Below are 3,781 nucleotides of genomic sequence, written 5' to 3' on the forward strand. Positions count from 1 at the left end.
GCGCTTCCCCCCTTGCGTCTCGACGTTTCCACGTCTCTTCACCTCGGATGCTCCAGCAGATGAGATCCCGAAAGGGGATGCGTACGGCTCAGCCCCGGTCCCCCCAGGCTGGCTTCATTTAGGAATTTCGGCCGAGGTGGGGGAGGGGTCCCGGGAGGGCGGGGAGGGACCGAGGAGGGAAAACCTCGCCGCCGACCCTCCGCTAAAGCTCCGAGGCCCTCAGATGCACTGACAACTCACGAGCAAACACTCGGAGAAAAAAATGTTTTAGGAGCGAGTGTAAGGCAAGGGAGGGGCGCTTCAGTCACCACGTTCACCTTGCGTTTAAGAACCGCGGGTCTGAAACATTTTTTAGCGGACAAGGAGAGAAGACAACCACAGACAGGGAAGAAGAAACGCTCACCAGTTCTTTTCAGCGGAACGAAACCCTTAAGACGAAGGCAGCCCAGTCGTTTTCTGCATATTGGCTAATACGGTGTTTAAATCCAAGGAAAATTTCCGCTTTCATTGTCCTGTTCTCATCGCCCCAGAACAAACTGGTGTAAACTACTACGGAAGGAGGGATTCAAATACATAAAATCCTATTAAAGTTCTTAACTTCTGTTTTCATTTTCTGAAGGCTAGATAGACCTGACTGACTTCACTGAAAGTATAAAAACATGATTTTTTTTTCTGCGAAGTTTAACAGATTTGAATGAGCCATAACAGAAAAGAATTACTGGAGTGATAACATTTTCAAACCGTGTTCTGTGGGCATTTTGAAAAAATTATCTGAATTCTATGAAAATACTTATTAAATTTCTTGACAAAAAGAAAAAACCTGCTGTGATCAATACAAATTTCTTTCAATGCTGACCAAAGGAGGAGACCTGTAGCCCAAATTAATTAACCTTTCCATGAGATCAATTGGTTTTCTGTTGATTTAGCAGTAATATTGTAGAACATTTAGCTATAATGTATTTTAATCTTATACCTCAATATGTCAAGAGGAATAAACTCATTGAAAAATAAAATTGTTTGAATTATTTAACAGCTATTTAATACATTTGTAAAAAATTGCTTTCAAAAATGAAATGCTAATTTGTTTATTTGAATTGTAGTAAAATGTGTTTTGCAACTACATGGAGTTAAAACGCCTAATTTCTTCAAGAGAATTATGTGCAAAAAGTGATTATTTTAAAGCTATTTTGACTAAATAGCCAATCAAATTGTGTTGAGATTCGTGTATAAAAATTTCCCAAACTAAAAGAATCTTTAGCATCAGTACTCATATGAGTAAGAATGTAAGACAATGAAACATCTTGGAAGATTCTAAAAGCTTCCTACATAGGAATAGAATCCACTGGGGGCAATAAGAAGTTTGTTTTGTTTTGTATTTTTTAAGAAGCCATTTACACGAGTTTTATTTTCTACCCATGCTGCTATTTATTATATCCAAATAACATTTACTAACAGATTGCTTCAAGTCTTGTGGGTTTTCCTTCCAAATAGTTAAGTTTGGGATCGTAATGTTTCCACTGGTTTTTCTCTTCCTAGCTCCCAGTCCAGCTCAGTTCATTGTACTTTGGACATCTTGGATTGCAGTCCTCACCTTTTTTTCCTTCCCCCTCCAGTGATCACTCTAGTACACAATATGGGGCTGGAAAATACCTGTGCAGTTCAATTTTAACTTGCAAAATGCATGGATTTAAAAAATGATAAACTTTGGGGAAAAAAACTGACAAGGGGAAAATCCTTATTTGCTAACTCTTTTTCTGATTTCCTCATCGCTCCAATTCTGACAGCTATGACTACACAGTGTTAGAGCAAAGGGCAGGGTGAGTGAGCTCCCCTCCCTCTTGCAGCCCTGGGAAGCTACAACCTCCCTTCTTCTAGAGGTCTCCTACTTAAGGGCTTCTCTGTGTCCTAGTTAACCTAGAGTACAGAGGCAGGCTATGCTCCTGAAATATCTGCCCCAGGAAGGAAGGGGTTTAACTGGAATTGAGCTCCAGGACCTCACAATCCAGGTGGGTGGTGGTCAAACCACAGGAGAAATTAAGTTCAAAACCAGGCCAGTGATATAGATGGCAGGCCTGACTCAGAGTCCTAAGGGCCAGGTTGCCTTGGTTTGCCTTTCTACTCTCAATTCTTCTTCAAGATCACACATCAGTTTTCCCCCCCTCCTTCTCTTTCCTGAAACCGCGAAAAACAACTTGGAACTCCCTCCATCCCCACCCCTAAGTACTGCCAGCAAATATGGAATGGTGAATCAAGGTGGAAACCTCCTTGATTTTTCTCCCTTTTCCTGTGAAATCTATTACTCCTTTGCTTGTCTAATCATGTCTCCCATCAGTTTGTTTTTACTTTTTTTTTTAACACCAAAGAGTTGTCATTTTTTTAAAAAAATAAACAATTTAATGAGAAGAGCGTAAGGGGTTTTGCAGGGCTCTTTTCGCTTATGTATTTCAGCTTAAGCACCCATTATGCCCCAGGGAGGAAGTAGGCGTCCTCCCAGTGCTGTGCTCCCGGGGATTTTCTTTGTGTGACTCAGATAACTGGGGCCTTTTTTTGGAAAGTCCCCCTAGCTCTGGGTCCCACCTGGGAGCCAGTGCTTCACTATCCAAGCCCAGCTATAAGGCCTGGAGAGAGGCACAACCCTGAGCTCCAACTCCCGCCGCGCCCCCCAACCCTTTACTAGGCAGAGGCCCATTCCTGAGCTCAGACTGCAGTGAGCTCGTGCACCGCGCACCGTCCAGGTTTCCTCGCCTCTCCCTGGAGTCACACTGCCTTCTGCTGACACGCGCTTCCTTTGTGTTATGCCTGGCTAATACACTAATGGGGCAGGTAACTCAGATCCTTCCAGGAGCGGAGGAGCGGGTTGAAGATGGGGTGGGGAGGAGAAGGGAACCATATAGCTCTGGTTACTGACCCTGGGGCCAAAGAGCTCAGAAGGAGGACGTGGAGAAGCGAAGAGAGGTAAGGAAACTCCATGATGGGGACGCCTGAGTAAACTTAAACGCCTGCATCAGGTTTTCGAAAAAATGACCTGCAGCTAATGCGCTGTCCCGGGCTCAGAACTGCGCGGCTAAGATGCTGCAGGCAAGAGAAAGTGCCGCTCCAGCCGAGCGGGCTGCGGACCTGCTGCCCTGTGTTGGCTTCACCTGGTCTGCGAGTCCCGCCGCTCCGCGCAGTGTCCCGAGTCACAGGTGCAAATTCCTAACTGCAAGTCATAAGGATGCCCCTCGTCGAGGTGCACGCTACAGACGCATCCAGCTCTGGCTAAGCCTGTCCATTAGAGTCTGGGTCCCAGTGGTTAAAAATAGACTTCCGACTAGCCAAGCCCATTGCCCGCAACAGGACCCCTGCATTTCCCTCCTGACCCCTACATGGCTGTCTGGCCTCCCATTTGGTGGTCTTAGCTGATCAGCCACAGATGGAACCCTGCCCTACGTCACCAGGTGGGCGCGAGGAACAGCGGAACCTGGACCTGAGGCCTGAGGTCCTAGGGGTCCCCTCCTCCGGGTGCGGGCCTTGTTTCCAGGCCCAGCTTCCCCGGCCGAGCCCCCGCCCGCCAGACGGTGCCCGGGCGCCCCGAGACATATGCTGCCCACAGGCCGCGCGGCCCGACGTGGTGCTCATTGCCGAGGCGGTTCTCAGCCCATCAAAAGCCCGGGCTTTCTTCAGCCGTATGGGCCGCGAGGTGAACAACAATACCCGGGCCCCTTCACTTCAAAAGCGGCGACCAGGGGAAAGGCTCCCCCAGAGAATTTTTTTTTTTCTCCTGAGCCTTTCATTCCTGGTT

Source organism: Tupaia chinensis, unplaced genomic scaffold (assembly GCF_000334495.1).
Source record: "Tupaia chinensis unplaced genomic scaffold, TupChi_1.0 Scaffold000350_1, whole genome shotgun sequence".
Lineage (NCBI taxonomy): Eukaryota > Metazoa > Chordata > Mammalia > Scandentia > Tupaiidae > Tupaia > Tupaia belangeri.